This window comes from Aethalodelphis obliquidens, unplaced genomic scaffold (genome assembly GCF_003676395.1).
Source record: "Aethalodelphis obliquidens isolate GAN/ISIS:26980383/991018 unplaced genomic scaffold, ASM367639v1 scaffold21, whole genome shotgun sequence".
Classification (NCBI taxonomy): Eukaryota; Metazoa; Chordata; class Mammalia; order Artiodactyla; family Delphinidae; genus Aethalodelphis; species Aethalodelphis obliquidens.
Window position 1 is genome coordinate 17007051 of NW_020837965.1, and position 16605 is coordinate 17023655.

Sequence of the window (16605 nt, forward strand, 5' to 3'; positions counted from 1 at the left end):
AGATTTGCTTGGCTCTGGAAGCTCCCAAACAGCTTCACCATCAGGAACAGTGACAGCATCGTCGGTGTGAACGTGTGCAAAGCCATGGCAGGTGTCAATAAATAGGGTTCTAATCCGGCTCCCTCAGTAACTTGCTGTGTGACCTTTAGCAAGTCACTCAAGGTCTCTGGGCCTCCTGTGAAAAGGGACCCCTGACCTCACCAGGCAAGCGATGGATATAAAATGCCTTAGAAGGATGAAGCCCCACACAGAGAGAAGGTGCTGTTCTTGGTTTGCCTGGCCCCAGACATCCCGAGCACTTGGATATAAAGCCTCACCATAGTGGAGGAAAATACATGTTGTTCAGTGTCTCATGCAGCCCAGCTGGCCACTTGGGAAGCCACAGTATAATGCCTGTCCCACCAACTTCTCCTTCCTGCCCAAACTATTTAAGGAAGCAGTCAGAGGTGAGACCTTCTGGCAAGTTCTGTAGAAATGGACTGGTGACTTCAGTGTTTTCTGTGTGTCCGTCTCCCTGGATCTGTTAAGCAGCAGCGAATAGTTTGCGCTGCTTTTATTGGCAGTCCTGAGCCTATTGCATACGTGCTGTGTGCTTATTGCTGTCTCAGCCTTGGTTTTCACAGCGGAAACTTTCAGGGAACTTCCCGTCTTGGGGATGTTCCTTTAATGTAGTCATTGTTCCCAGTCCAAGGTTGCCCTGGGCAACCCCCAGGTGAGATCCAGTTCCTCATTTCTAGGCCCTACCCTTGAAATCTTAGAGCCCCCAGTTATTGGGGAAACTCCCTGTGTACCGGGCCGTGTACCAGACTCGCTGTGTATCAGGCACAAGGTGGGCATTCATGGAAGCTGTTCCTCTTGTCTTCACCATGGCCCTAGGAAGCAGGTGCTAGACCCCTATTTTGCAGCTGAGGGAATTGTGCCCAAGGATGGAACAGGGATTGAACCCGGGTCGTCGACTCCACGTTCAGAGTGGCTTCCTCTGGGCCAGGTTGTTTCTTGTCTCGCCTCTCGTGGTCCTCGTGCTCGTGGTGCTCCAAGTCAGGGAGTGATGGGGGGGTGCCCCTTGGGAGATCGAGCAGAACATCACCAAGTATATGTAAGGACTTTGGAATCGCCCTCAGAGTCTGAGGCCTCAGCTGAGATTATACCCAAGAGCTTTATGTTTATTGCACAGAAGAGAAAGCTGGAGAGAAAGGGGCAGGCAGAGGCTGGACGGCTTCAATAAGGACAGCCATGGAGAAGAATCAGTGGGGTCACCTGAGTTCCGGGCCTCTTAACAGTTCACCCTCTTGATGACCATCGCAGGTGGGTTTGTCTCTGAGCCGCGGTGTTGGTGGCGCACCAGAGCCCGATCATTCCAGCCGGTGAGACTGCTTCCCAGCTCTGCGCTTGAAATCAACATGGTGGGACTATTTACATCATGGAAATTGGCAAGTGCCGTAAAATTGGGGCTTTCTGTCCCTGGAGAGCCGGTGGTTAAACATTACCGGCACACCGCTGTTCAGTTTCCTCATCTATAAAATGGGGACAGTAGTGCCCACCTCATGGAACCATTGGGAGGGGATGTATGTGTGAGCATTTTGCAGACTAAAGCATGATGTGTGTGTAGATGTGATGTGTGTATTTATGCAGTTTGTTGTAATTCTTACACAAAAAGCTGTCTCTTTAAAAAGGGGTGGGGCTGTATCGTTGCAGAAACAGGAAATAAGTTGGAACCAGGGAGTGGTACAGCAGGTGTGGCATAGATTCCCCGAGGAATCGGGAGTAATGTGACACTATAAACCGATCCTGGGATAACATTTGAGATCGTGAGGTCCTCTCTAGTGGAAGCCTGAGGGGCTCCTTCGTCCTGGCTTCAGGGTTCCAGGGACCAAAGTCCTGTCAGTCACTGAGGAGACATGGTGGAGTCCACAGTTTTCTTTGTGGCGGTGGCAGTGGCTGTAGTTTTGAAAGAGCCGACACATAGGCAGCCCTGGATGTAAAGGCTCTTTGTCGCTTACTCGCTGGTTGAACCTGGGCAAGCTCCAGAGCCTTTTTGAGCTCGGTTTCCTCATCTGTGACATATGGGTTTGGGGAGACCCGTGGAGAGGGGCTTGTGGGTCTTGGCATCCCTGGACTGTATGTTGAATTTGTGTTGGTTCCGCTCTCTCCTGGGGCTCCCTCAGAGCTCCGTTTTCACAACACTGTCTTAGGATTCCAGGTGGACCCCTGGTCTGCAGAATGTGGCTCAGGGGTTGGTACAGGAAGCTCCCTCTGTGCAGCCCGACCTAGAATGTTCTCCCTGTGCCTCTTCCTCTACTGAGTGATGACATGGAATATTTATTGAGAACTTTGCTGGGTACCGTGAGAGATTCTAAGGAAGTGGGATGCTGAGAGCAGCCATTCCCTGAGCCCTTTATATGAATTAACTCATTTAATCTGTATATCAGCTCTAGGATACAGACACTATCATGAGGCAGATTATAAATCGCTGTGCTTTTTTCGACACTCCTCCCATCAAGAGGTGGGGGGCTATGGCTCCTCTCCTTGAATCTGAGTCAGGCTGGGACTGCTTTGGGCAATAGAATAAGGCCAAAGTGACACTATGCCAGTTCCATGTGCAGCTTTTTAGAGAACTGGCAGCTTCTGCTTGGACTCTGGGAGCCCTGAGTTGCCATGTAAGAAGTCTGATGACTCTGAGGCCACCATACTGGAGAGGCCCAGAGATATATGGACAGGGAGAGAGGCCCAAGGAGGCCTGCTGAGTCTAGCCTTCCAGCTATGCCTGCCAAGGCACGGGCATGATTAAAGGCTTCCTGGACCCTCTGGACCAGACCAGTCCCCCGCTGAGTATCAGCAAGTGACCTAGTCAGTGCTAGGAGCAGCAGAAGAGTCTTCCAGCAGAGCCCTGCCCAAATTCCTGACCCAGGAAATCATGAGCTACAATAAGATGGTGGTTGCTTTATGCCACTAAATTTTGCAAGTAGTTTATTGCACAGCAGTAGATACCAGAACAAGTACTATCCTATTTTACAGATGAGGAAACTGAGGAAAAGAGAAGCTAAGTGGCTTGTTCATGGTCACACACTAGTAAGTGGCGGGACCAGGATTTAAACCCCAGCAGCCTGGCTCCCCAGCACGTTCTTGGCACTGTGTCATACTACTTGCTCTTAACTTGAAAACATGGCTCTGCTCTCAGGGAAACTTCTATCTCCTTTGGGTGCAAGGATCACACACACTACATAATTAGAGAATCGCGTGAGACATTTCGCTTATTCTTTTACTTAATTTAAGAACACTAGACCCTAGGGATACAGAGGTGATGACATTAAGAAAATGTTAGGATTTTACTGCCCTCAGAGGAAGGACCCCACCCCACCTCAATGCTGGAGGGTGAGTGAGACCCCAGGGGGCCACCTCTGGGGAGTGAGGACATGTGAGCTGTGTCTTGAAGGATGAATAGAACTGTCCCGTTTGGATGAGGGAGGAAGAACATGTGAAGTGGTGGGACGGGATGTGCAAGGACTTGGAGTTTCAGGATGTTGGGGTCCGTCCAAGGGACGTGGTGTCAGCTGGAATGTAAGGTGTGCGGAGGGAGGGACAGGCAGAGAATGGGACCACTGGCCAGAGCTGATCACAGTGGGGCGTGCACCCAGGTCTTGCCGCTCAGCCTTTATCTAAATGGCCACAGAGAATGGGGCCAGGCTGGGGGCGGTGGGGAGGAGATCTGATGCTCCTTTTAAACAGAAGTCCCGTGCCACTGGGGGCAGCATGGAGGCTGGAAGGCAGGGGAGACCCCCGGGGGCGAACACCAGAGGGGGCTCGACAACGATTTAGGGGCAGCATGTGGGGCGTGGAGAGGAGGGGCCCCGGCCAGAGATATCCAGGAGGAAGACTGACAGCCCAGTTGGCAGAACTGGTTGAGGAGGGAAGAGGATCCTATGTGTGGGGAACCTGTGGCAGCGTCACCCCAGATCCAGGGGAAGGGTGGTTGGAGGGGGTGACAGCAGGGAACACGGGGAGCCACCGTGCCGGCGAGAAAGAAACCCACCCCCATCACCCCGGTGCCTGGAGCAGCGCCTGGCACATAGTAGGTGCTCAGTAAATATTTGATGAATGCAAATTGAATAAACCCCTGGGTCCAGGCCTCTGGACGGAGGGCAGAGCCCGGGGTAGAGATCTGAGAGTCTCCAGGGGTGAGATGCTAAGCCTGCATGGTCCCTCTGTGGTGGTCATGTCCTGTGGGTTTAAGAGGCCCGTTTCCCCCTCTGTGCTTAGAGATAAGTCCACTCTTCTTACTGGGCGGTAGAAGTGCCATGTGGTAGTTAGAGGGGAACTTGAATTAGATGACGGGCTAGAGAAACCTAAGACTCTGAATCTAATTGCCGGAGGACTTTGAGCCCTGACCCCCAGTAGGTCACAGGAACATCCCTGTGCCCACAGAGATGCTTCTTGCGGGGGCAGCAGTCATGTCCCTTTCCCTGTCCAGGGGCATTTATGGTGATTCAGGAGAACTCCCAGCCCTATGCCTGCCGGGGATTTGGGGAATGGGGGCGGTTCTATAAATAACACCCCTTTCTTCCACTCCTGCTTCAGAGCCAGTGAGGAAACAGAGGGTCAGAACATCAGCTTTCCTACTGATGGACTGATTTGAAGGAAGCAGTTTGACCTACAGCTGAATTCAAGTGCCCTGGCATCACGCCCCTCATGGAATTTGTTCCTTGAAACCGCAGGCCTCCCCCTGGCAAGAGCCAAGCCTGCCCCGGGGCGCTTACACCAGGGCAGGCGAGAAGATAGCTGCCTCCTGAGGCCAGCTGGCTGGGTCTTTACCAGCAGGTGTTTCAGTAGCATCTCAAAGCAAGTGAAATGTCAGTTGACTTGAGACTGGTCCCTTGTTCTTGACTCCATGCTCAGTGGCTCTGCGTTGCTGGGGAAGCAGACTGGAATGTGATTCCTGTGAGGCTGAGGTCGTGGATTCTGAGTCCTAGCGGACACTCCGGTCTGGCATTCAGTTCCGTTCCAGCGCTGATGTCGGGCACCCACCACGTGCGGGCAGCTCTAGGTGTCGGCATCCACAGGGCCCCTGGGTTCCTGCCGGTTGTCCTAGGAGCACAAGCTGGTTCTCCCTCTGGTGCTGGGTTTCTGAAACTCAGCACTCGACATTTGAAGCTGGATCATTCTTTGCTGTGAGGGGCTGTCCTGTGAACTATAGTATGTTTAGCAGCATCCCGGGCCTCTGCCCACTAGATGTCTGTAGTACCAACCCCTCCCCATCCCCGCCAACAACCTAAGATGTGTCCATGCACTGCCACATGTGCCCTGGGGGGTAGATTTGCTCCTGGTCAAGCACAGCCGACTAGTTCGGCAACTGTGAGCCACATGAGACTACTGAACACTACAGATGTGGTGAGTCTGAATTGAGATGAGCTATACCAGATTTTGAACACTTCGTATGAAAAAAAGAACGTGATGTGTCTCAGTAATTTTTTCATATTTACGGTTTGTTGAAATGATACTATTTTGAATATGTTGCGTTAAATAGAATATATTATTAAGATGAATTTTACTATTTACTTGTTTCTGTTTACTCACATGGCTATGAGCAAATTTTAAATTGCACACGTGACTCGAATCATATTTCTACTGGACAACAGGGTCTAGACAGCCAGCGGCCCGGTGTGCTGGGTGAGGTCACGGGCTGCAGAGTCAGGCTCGCTGCAGGTCACATCCTGGTACCACTTCCCAGCTCTGTGACCTTTGGTGAGCCACTTAACCTCTCTGGGTCTCACAGCTCTCATAAGTGGCAGTCACGTTCTTCTAGACCGCAGATAAAAGTTCCGAAACTCTGAGGTGGGATGAACTTTATAATCTCCTGAAGTTGAAGCTGGGTTGTTTTCTGGGTGGGGTAGTTTCTCGATGGGTCCTCCCGTGGCCCTCGGGGCTGTTCTTGCGATCAGGGTGGTGCCCTGGGCCACCTCCCTTTCCGCCTGTCCTTTCTGCTCCCAGAGAGAGCCATGTTTGTTCATGATGGGTACAATCAAAGATGCCTCCCCGCCCCTACAGTCTGAGCAGAGGAGCTGGCTGATTGCTTTCTCAGCCTTGCAGCTCGTTCCTTGTGGGTAATTCAAGCCCTGGGATGGCGGGCGTCTGCTCAGCATCTCTCCTCCACCCCTCCCTGTTCCTTCCCCCCAAACACCTCCCTGTTGCTTACTCTTTATTTAGTCTTCCCCACCATTTGGCAATTCGCACATCTGTCCAACGTCTCCCCTTCTGTTTCGGCATCTGAACCTATAAATAGTTCCCAGGCAAAGTCCCATCTGCATTGTGACCATTCATCCTGTATTCCTTTTCCCAGACCGAAATCCTCATGTACACGGTTGCTAAATACGGAAGTGCACCATCTAATGAGAGGAATCTCTTATTACAGCTTGGACAGTGTGGTGGCAGTGGCTACAGATGTGGCTGCCAATGTGGATTCAGAGATAATGCTTTCAATAATGGCAAGACCGGTTAAACACAGGGGGTGATCCAGGCGAGGCCCTGGATCTGGGAAAGAAGAAAGGGCTGGCCCTTGCTTTCTGGGATCTTCATTCTGGGCCAGAGTCAGGCCTGTGAACACATCATGATGCGGTGTAGTCATGCTCTACGTTGGAGCGTGTGTCCAGCGCTGGGGCCAGAGGGAAGGGAGCATAGTTCTGTGCAGGAAGCCCTCTCCGAGGGTAACACGGGGCCTGCCTGGTGACTGAGGAGGGGTGTGACCCATGGGAAGGTGTCTCTGTTAGCTGATAGGTGAGGGAGTCACACTGAGTGCATTTGGGTGTGAAGCACCGGGATGCCCTCCCTCTGCCCCACGCCACCTCTGCTGAACAAAAGGTGCCTAGTGCTCCAGGCTCCCAGGCTGGTGGTACCTGCTCATGGCTGGCTGTGCCCTCGGGCCAGTTACTTCAACTCTCTGAGCCTCAGTTTCCTTGCTTACGAGGATAATGGAGTTGCCATGATGATTAGAAATACAGAGGCTAGAACACAGTAGGCACTTGGTAAATGGTAGATGATATTATTATGGTTGTTGTTAAAACTTTGAAAACGATAACCCTCTGTTAGTAATCAAGAGGCTCAAATCTGAACAAAGCCCACACTGCGAAGTTGGAAGAAAGGGGCAGAACAACAGTAGTCCAGGCTCAGAATCTAGATTCCAGAGAGCAACAGAATCGAACTGCAGAAAACACCCAGGCCAATCCTCTTTCACTGGTGATGCTCACCTTCCCTGGACTCAGTTTCCCCATCTGTGCAGTGAGGGAGTTTGAACCAGAGCTGGCTCTAAGGGCCCTTTCATTCTGACTTTCAATAGTTCCCCATCCACTGGGAGGCATAGGTGAGTGTGCTTGGGTCTAGTCGGGACAAATTTGGGGTGTGGTAGAGAACTCAGTAAAAAGACATTGCTTCCTTTTACATCCTAAAATTGTTAAGATGAAATCAAGAGGAGATTGCACCTTATGCCGAGAACAACCAGCATAGATGGCCATGACTCATACCCAGGGCTGCCATGGACAGTTGCCCAGCTTGTGCACTGCTCAAAACTTCCGGGTAGGATTAAATCCGGCTGACGTTCTGCTCGTCAGGTTGTGCAGTTTTGTGCAGGGCTGCAGCCACCTCTTTGCTCCCTTGCCAAACGCTGTAATGGGGCACTGGGAGCATGTGGAAGTGGCCCCCTGCTTGGGCCCCTGGCCATGGCTGCTAGATCCTCCCGTGTTCCTTTCCCATTGGCCTCTAGTCAAAGGTACACAGGGCAAAGTTGCCGTGCCCCAACTCTGAACAGAAGGCCCTGCAGCAAGTCCTGCCCCCAGGGGCCCATGGCTGATGCGGGAGACTGAGGGCTAAGGAGGGATAATGTACACTGAGAGGCTTCAGGGCTGGTGGGGCTGTGCGGGATTTACAGAGGACAGGCTGGTAAATAGACAGGGAAGGGACTCCAGGGCCAGCCAGTGAACCAGGCTAAGATGCCCACCCTGGACCAACTGTAAGAGCCAGGGACAGAGAAAGGGAACTGCTTTCAGCACATTTGCAGATCATCATCCTCTCCCAGGTCCCTGAGCTCTAACTTGCCCCCCTGCCCTCCACTCCCCACCCCAGACCTTCCAGACCTCTGTGTCATCTTTGGCGGAGGGGCTGCTATTCCTCCCTCAGGGCCTGCCTGTGGGGTACCACTCAGCCTCTGCACAGCCAGCGGCAGGGCCCGGGAGGGCCTCAGTTACTCGTATCCTCACTTGGCCGTTAGAGAAGTCAAGTCTCAGAGACTTGAAGGCTTTGGTCTCCAGGCTTGTGGGGGATGGAACCAGGAGCCCCTGCCCAGTCGGTACCGTCTAGGTTTGGGCTTTGCCTGGAACGGGAACAGGAGTTTGCCCCGCTCCGAGCTCCAGTCGTTGTATGGCTGGGCAGCAAGTCAGCTCCCAGAGCACAGGAGATCTGCTGCCTGGCGCTGGCCTGTTTGTTCTCACTTCTCCTGGCAACTCTCCTTCTGCTCGAGCCAGAGCTTCTGGAAGCCCTAGTCCAGCAGCACCCTTCCTTCTGGAGGGGGTAGAGCCATTCTCCCATTTCACAGGTGACCCAGCTGCACTGCAGCAGCATCTTGAAGTAAGTGGTACCAGAGCTGGGCCTGGAGTCACGGGGTCCCCTGGACTCCAGAGAAATTGCCACTCTCCCCACTTTCACCCCTGGGAACGGGGCAGGTAGTTTTCATCTGTCACAGAAAATTGGGCCTGATGATAGCAGCAAACAGTCCTTTTCCTCCTCAGCCACAAACTGTCCAGGTGGTGGCTCCCTTGGCAACCGTGGTGTTGCCGTGCAGCGGTGGGTCCCACGAGCCAGAAGGCACCTGTGACCTTCCAAGTGGGGAAGGAGCTGAGGGGGCATGGGAGGGACACCTGAAAGAATGGGCCTGGCCTCACCTGTCCGGCCCGCAGGTGACCCCCCAGTCCTGCTCCAGGTATGAACCACTCCCCAGCCTCTGGTCACATTGGCTTTCTATCCCCAGGCTCTGCACTCCTGGCCTTTTCTGTCAGGGACCCAGCTTGGTGACCTAGGGCCCCTTTTAGGAAGTGGGATCAGAATCCATTAGCATCTGTCTTCCAGCCCATTCAGGGTGATCCGTTTTAGAGAAGGTTGGCTCGACAGTGTCACATAAGGCTCTGGAGTGAGGCCACTTCCTGGGCCCAGACTTCCCTCAGCCAGATGTGACGGCCTTTTCTGAGAGGCCCGAGACCCGATCTCTTCTGCCAACACCGGCCCTTCCTGTGTCCCTCTGGGGACACTGTCCTTCCCGGGCAGTTCTCATCCATCTGGGAATGTGTCCATTCCATAAACGCACAAGCCTTGCTGAGTACAGGGTTTTTTCTTAGATAAAAATCAATGAACATCTCTCCCACCCTCACCCAACCAAATTTTCAATCATAAAAGAGGATGAGCGGGTTGTTTAGAATCTCTGCCCCTCAGGAAGGAGTTTCAGCTGGGTCCTGTGGCCAAAACCACCAGCCAGTTCCCTGTCACCCTGCTCACCGTGAGCCTTCCTCTCGATTTCTAAATCCATTTCCCCTTATTTCTACAGATATGAGCACATAAATATCTGTCAATGGTTGAATACATAGTGTCCTAGCTAAAGAGTAACTCTGACCCAGCCCTTCAAATGAGGGTCATACCTGGAGATTTATGTATAATTCCTGTTGTCAACCGAACTGTGTTTGAACAGAGATCTCTTAGGTTAACAAGGGCGTCTGCCAACAAGGAAGATGGTTTGCGTTTCCTGAGTGATCTGTACATTTCACCATTTTAATAACTGTTGGCAAGGCATATTTTCATTCGCGTTTTCGTGTGACCATCTTTTCCTCATCAAAGCCCAGGGTCAGCTTAGGTGAACAGATGCTCATCCTTCACTTGTTAGTAAAGACAAATCAGACCCTAAAGAAGGCACCTGCCAATAGCCATTCTCTGCTTAAAATGAACATGACGTAGAATGTCTCACTGGTCGATTTCACTCACCTCAGTCACTAGGAATGTGTGGTAATTAAGCCAGGCCCTTGGCTAAACTTTACCTTTGGACCAACTATGAAGAAACTGTCTGCAGAGGGACTTAATAGTGCCAGTAAGATTGCACAGGGGATTTTGGTCTAGATAAGGATAATAACTGGTTAAAGACCCCTCATACATTAATTATAACAATAGATAGTGCCAAATGCAAAGAAGAGTTGACTGTTCATTAAAGCAGGCTGGAACTATCCCTACGGAATCATTTATGCAGCACCAGCTGAGTGCTTACTATTTCGCAAACTTGGACAGTATTCATTTTTTTCATTCTTTTTTTTTAAAATTTTTATTTATTTATTTGGTTGCATTGGGTCTTAGTTGCGACAGGCAGGCTGCTTAGTTGTGGCAGGCGGGCTCCTTAGTTGTGGCTCACTGGCTTCTTAGTTGCGGCATGTGAACTCTTAGTTGCAGCATGCATGTGGGATCTAGTTCCCAGACCAGGGATTGAACCTGGGACCCTGCATTGGGAGCGCAGAGTCTTAACCACTGTGCCACCAGGGAAGTCCCATTTTTTTCATTCTTAACATAAAATTTGAAAGACCCTGTTCACAGATGAAAAGACAAGCTATAGTTGGGAGAAAATATTTGCAAATCACACATCTGACAAAGGCTTTGTAACTATAACATAAAGAACTCTCAGGGCTTCCCTGGTGGTGCAGTGGTTGAGAATCTGCCTGCTCATGCAGGGGACACGGGTTCGAGCCCTGGTCTGGGAGGATCCCGCATGCCGCGGAGCAACTAGGCCCGTGCACCACAACTACTGAGCCTCCGCATCTGGAGCCTGTGCTCCACAACAAGAGAGGCCGTGATAGTGAGAGGCCCGTGCACCGCGATGAAGAGTGGCCCCCGCTTGCCACAACTAGAGAAAACCCTCGTACAGAAACGAAGACCCAACACAGCAAAAATAAGTTAATTAATTAATAAACTCCTACCCCCAACATCGTCTTTAAAAAAAAAAAAAAGAACTCTCAAAATTAAAAGCAAGCAACCCAAATAAAAATGAGCAAAGGATCTGAATAGACATTTTTCCAAAGTATATATACAAATAGCCAATAAGCACATGAAAATATACTTGACATCACTAATCCTTAGGGAAATGGAAATCAAAACCACAAGGAGATACCACTTCACACCCACGAGGATGACTCGAATCAATAAGACAGACAAAGTACTGGCAAAGGTGTGGAGAAAGTGGAACCTCATCCATTGCTGGTGGGAATGTAAAATGGTGCAGTTGCTTTGAAAAACAGTCCCGCGGTTTCTTAAACATGTAGAGTTACTGTAGGACCCAGCAATTCTACTTCTAGGAATATATCCAAGAGAAATGAAAACATATGTCCATATAAAAATTTGTACACAAATGTTCAATGCAGTATTTTTTGTAGTAGCCGAAGAGTGGAAACAACCCAGATATCCATCAGTGATGAATGGATAAACAAAATGTGGTGTATCCGTCTAACAGAATATTACTCATCCATAAAGAGGAATGCAGTGCTGACCCCTGCTGCAGCACGGACGTGGACGAACATGCATGAACATTCAGCATGATGCTAAATGAAGGAAGCCAGACCCACAGGGCCACTGTATGATTCTATGTATATGAAAAGTCCAGAACAGGCAAATCCACAGAGACAGAAAGTAGATTAGTGGTTTCCAGAAGCGAGGAGGAGGGAGAGATGGAAGGTGACTGCTGATGGGGACAGGGTTTGTCTTGGGGGCTAATGAAAGTGTTCTAAAATTGATTGTGATGATGGTTGTACAACTCTGTGAAGCTACTAAGATCATCATGCACTTTAAATTGGTGAATTGTATGGTGTGTGAATGATATCTTAATTAAACGGTTTTTAAAAATTCAACATTAAAAGAAACTGTCCAATTAGAAAATAGGAAAAGACATGAATAGACACTTGAGCAAAGAGGATGTACACACGGAAGGGCATTCAACATCTTCTTGAAATGCAAAGTAGAGAAATGCAAATGAAAATCACGATGAGATATCACTCTACACCTAGTGGAATGGCCACAGTAAAAAATAGTGACAACACCCAGCTGGCGAGGATGGGAAGAAATTGAATCACTCCTTCATCGCTGATGGGTCGTAAAATGGTACAGCCACTAGGGAGAGCAGTTTGGCCCTTCCTTTGAAAATGAAGGGGAGACTTACCATGGGACCCAGCAGTTGCACTCTTGGGCACATACCCCAGAGAAAGGAAAATATATTTTCATGCAGAAGCATGTACATAAATGTTCCACGGCAGCTTTGTGCATAATAGCTAAAAACTGGAAATTCCCAGATGTCCTTCAGTGGGTGAATGACCAAGGAAGCTGTGGTACATCCAGACCATAGGTTACTACTCAGCACTAAAAAGGAACGGGATATCGATTCACTCAGTAACTTGGATGACCCTCGAGGAAATTATGCAGAGTGGGAAAAGCCCATCCCAAAGAATATGTACTGCATGACTCCATTTACGACATTCAATAATGTCATCACAGAGATGGAGCAATTTGCTAAAAGCGCCATGCCTGGTGCCGGAGGTACCATGGAGAACAAAAGATACATACACAGTTCCTGCCTTGGCAGTTCATTTGTATTATTGAGTGAGAAAATGGAATTTCTTAAAACAAAGCATCTTCTAACGGCTTTCGGTTCTTCGTGGACAGCTGACGTTGAGATTGTAAATGCTAGAAGCCAGGCCGGCGTGTGTAGACCCGGAGTCTCCACCTTGTCCCGATTCAGCCTTGATGGTGAGTCATGAGCTGAAAAGTTTCCTTTTCTCTAGGCAGGGACAGAGCCCCAATGTTGTCACCTGTTGTCACCTCGGGACTTAGCAGGTGGGTCTGGTCATCTCTCTCCTCACTCTTTGAAAGCGGGATGGTTTAGACAGGGTCTGGCGTATTCCCACTGCGGTTTCTGGTGAGGAGGCTGGAAGCTGTATACAGTGGAGGAGTTGCTGCTCAAGGATGCAAAGGTGAGCAGAGGGGAGCCGGCATCTTTGTTGGGAGGACCCAGCCAGCAGTGGCTGACACGGGGAGCTTGTCAGCTGTGTCCGCAGTGCTGGGAGGGGCACCGAAGCAGCATGAGTGAGAGGACTCTGGAAACCCATCGGCTTCTGAGAACAATTTACGGAGAGATTTAGGAAATTCAAGAAAAATTTAGAGAATGTACATATATGCTCATTATAAATGCTCATATATGCTCATTGTAAAAATCCCAGAAAAACGTAATACAGGAAGTGAAATTCAGTCCACTCTGTATGTGTGCATTTTCTTTTTTTTAATAATGGCTTTATTGACATGTTTTTATTCCATGTATTCAGTATCATACACCCATTTAAAGTGTACGATTCAGTGGCTTTTGGTATATTCAGTTGTCTAGCCCTCACCAAGGTCAATCTGAGAACATTTTCAACACCTCAGAAAAGTAGCCCCGTGTTGCACAGTGTGAATGTACTTAATGCCACTGAACTGTACACTTAAAAATGGTTTAAATGCTAAACTTTGTTTTTCATAGTTTAGCACAATAAAAAAAAAGAAACTCCATCCCCTGTCCCCTGTCCCCTTTCTCCTTAGATAGGATGTACTTTCTATCTCTGGACATTTGGTTCACTCTTGATTCTGACACCAGGAGGCCTGGTCAGCCCAGCTGTCCTTCTCAGAGCCTTCCCTGCGTGCCGGGCGCAGGGCTGGGCACGGTGTAGGTGATGGGCAAAGTGAGACCCGTTCCTGTTCTCAGTCTCACCGTCTGAGAAGCCTCAGCGCACGTCACAATGTGACAACATATCCCCTGCTTCCTGAGCCAGAATGTGTGATTAGGACAGTACCTCCTGCGTGTGGCTTTCCTGTGGGAGAGGTCAGGGTACCAGCAAGGCTTTGAGGCAGAAAGTGGACCTGGAGCTGATCCCTCAAGGCAGGGAAGGGGGAAGCTGGATCCTCTGTGCACGAGGAGACAGCACGAGCAAAGGCCCGGAGGCCAGCAATCCCAAGTCGAGGTTGGCAGGGTTGGCTCCTGCTGGAGACCAGGGAGAATCTGTTCAAGGCACTCTCCTGGCTTCTGGTGACAGCCAGCAATCCTTGGCCTGTAGCTGTATTCCAGTATCTGCCTCCATTCACATGGTCTTTTCCTCTCTGTGTCTGTGTCCCAGGTCTTTACCTGTCTTCTTTTTTTTTTTTTTTAATTAATTAATTTATTATTTATTTTTGGCTGTGTTGGGTATTTGTTGCTGCACACAGGCTTTCTCTAGTTGCGGCGAGCAGGGGCTACTCTTCATTGCAGTGCACGGGCTTCTCATTGTGGTGGCTTCTCTTGTTGGGGAGCATGGCCTCTAGGCTTCAGTAGCTGTGACTCGCGGGTTTCAGTAGTTGTGGCCCACGGGCTTAGTTGCTCCGCGGCATGTGGGATCTTCCCGGACCAGGGCTCGAACCCATGTCCCCTGCATTGGCAGGTGGATTCTTAACCACTGTGCCACTAGGGGAGTCCTACCTGTCTTCTTATAAGGACACCAATCATTGGATTTAGGGCCCACCCCATGCATTCTGACCTTGTGTTAACTTGATTCCACCCGACAAGACACTCTTTCCAAATAAGGTCACATTTATAGGTACCTGGGGTTCGAATTGAAAAGTATTTTTGGGGGGACACAGTTCAACCCACAACATGTGGGTACTTTACTATCCTTGTTATACAGCTGAAGAAACCGAGGCGCAGGGAGGATAAGCAATAATGTGCTGGAGACACGTTCACACTCAGGCTGTTTGGCCTGGGCGCCTGCATACAACCACCAGGCCAGGGCAGGACACAGGGCGGTCCTGGAAGCTGAGCTCTACCACCACCCACCGGAACAGAGGATTGTCTAACTCTTACTGGTTTGCATTCACCTCTGCTCCAGGACAGTGGGAGGCTGCCTGTCGGGACTCCCTCAAGTCCCAGGTGTCCCGTTGGGCCCCTGCAAGGAAGACCCTGATCTACACAGTGGGAGGTCTGAGACTCTAACCAGATGCCCCTGGGAGCCTCTACTCCTCTGGGGTCTCCCTCCCAGACAGACTTTTAGCAGACATTTATTATCTCCCAAACCGCATGCCACACACTGTGCTGGGCACTGAGGGAGACTCAAATGTGGGCAAAGCCCTGGCCCTGGCATACAGGAGCTCCCCCGGGTGTGTCCTTGGTGTGCAGAGATGCTATCCCACGAGCAGGACGGGAAGGTACGAGCAGGGGGCTGGGGCAGAAGAGACCTGGTTACAAAGAAACAGACATGAGCCTTGACCATTGCTTGTGCTTTGACAAATCTACAGTTTTCACTGTAAAAATGTGATTGGGTCGCTAGAAGTTTGCTTGGCCCCAGCTACAAAAATGAATGAGCCCTGGTCCCTGCACCCGAGGAGCGGACCAGAGTGGGGTAAACTAAGTCTAAAGGAGCTGCAGGCTTTATAGAAAGTGGCAGGGGCACAGCAGAGGGAGGGACTGACTATCTTAAGGGTTTAATCTGTGTCTGCAGAGGTCAGACCATGTCTCAATGATGAAGAAAACCTGCTACTTGTTGAGCAGGCCCGGCATAGGAGGCTAGGCTGTTTGCGTGCATCATCACTAATCCCCCCTTGAGGGATTCTTGAGAAAGGTCTTTACATTCCCATTTTGCAGTTGGAGCTTTCTCTTTACCTCTCCCAACTACAGGAGATCTTTTGGCCAGTTTGTGCGGCTTCCTGTGGAGAGAGTGGGCGATGCACTAATGTGCCACTAGGTGGCGCCATGGGCTGCCTCATGGCCATTAACTCATAGAGGGTGGTAATTCCATGCACTGATGTTTCCCAGACTTGTCCTTTATGGGCATCTTCCCGGTACCTCCGAGTACTGTAATCTATCTAATATTTTTCTTTAAACTCCCTTTTAAATTTTTATATCTATCCTAATGGGATACCATAGTCTCTTTGCCATAAATGATGAATGTAATCTTTTAAAAAATCATGTTAACTGTGTAGAACAGTGCAATAGTATTAGAAGGAAGGAATGTATTAAAATAAAGCTATTAGAACAAAACGTGTTGGTTCATGTGTCCCCTGTGGCCATCTCGCAGATCACCAATGCAGCGGAAAGCTGTCCTAGGCTTTGAAAATAGGACAGCAGGCTGCTGTCACCTAGATGCACGAGTGTTTAGGGTTGGAAGGGCTCCTTCCCTTTGCAGGTGGAGGATCTGAGGTGCTGAGAGGGGAAGGGGTGTACCCAGCATCACACTGCTGATCCCAGGATTGGAGCCAGGCCTGGAACCTGGGTCCTGCCTCCCGCCTCTGCCCCATGGACGCTAGAAGAACCTCAGGAGATTGGAACTGAAGTGTGATGCACACATATTTCCTGGCCCCTCTGAGGCCCAAGAAAGTACACTGTGGGGTCCCACGTGCAGGGAGCATCACCTGTTGGGCATGTGGAACGCGGGGACGAGAGTCGGGAGGTGAGCGATGGACGGCTGCTGAGATCCCTGGTGCGCAGCTCACTCAGGTGCTCTGGGCCCCTTGCCCTGGGGCTCTGCAGCAGTGCATGGTGTAGTGCCACGC

General features: G+C 50.3%; 1 protein-coding gene across 4 annotated transcripts in view; it reads left to right on the forward strand.

Annotated features, from left to right (window-relative positions):
• Nucleotides 1-16605, forward strand: part of RIN3 (Ras and Rab interactor 3) — a 118472-nt gene that overhangs the window by 63508 nt on the left and 38359 nt on the right. The window lies entirely within an intron of this gene.